The sequence below is a fragment of the Egretta garzetta genome, unplaced genomic scaffold, assembly GCF_000687185.1.
Source record: "Egretta garzetta isolate BGI_Z169 unplaced genomic scaffold, ASM68718v1 scaffold101, whole genome shotgun sequence".
Lineage (NCBI taxonomy): Eukaryota > Metazoa > Chordata > Aves > Pelecaniformes > Ardeidae > Egretta > Egretta garzetta.
This window is the reverse complement of record NW_009258666.1, coordinates 2,159,301-2,159,576: the sequence shown is the minus strand read 5'-3', so window position 1 is coordinate 2,159,576 and position 276 is coordinate 2,159,301.

The following is a 276-nucleotide window of genomic DNA, read 5'->3' as shown; positions in this document are numbered from 1 at the left end:
CAAAGTGAGGGGGGGGCCCCCGCGGCCTGGCGAGCCCCCCCCACGCCTGCTCCTCAGGCCAAAAGAGCCCGGGAGGGATTCCCCAAACAAGGCCCACAGGACAAGAAATTCCCCCAGGCCAGGAAGGACCCCGCCAAACCGGCCCCTCAGACCAAAGAGAGCCTCCTAGTCCAGCAAGGACCTCCCCAAAACAGACCTACAGACCCGACGGGACCCCCAGAGCACAAAAGGGCCCTCCGAATCGGCCGCGGGGGCCAAAGGAGCCTCTCCAGGCCC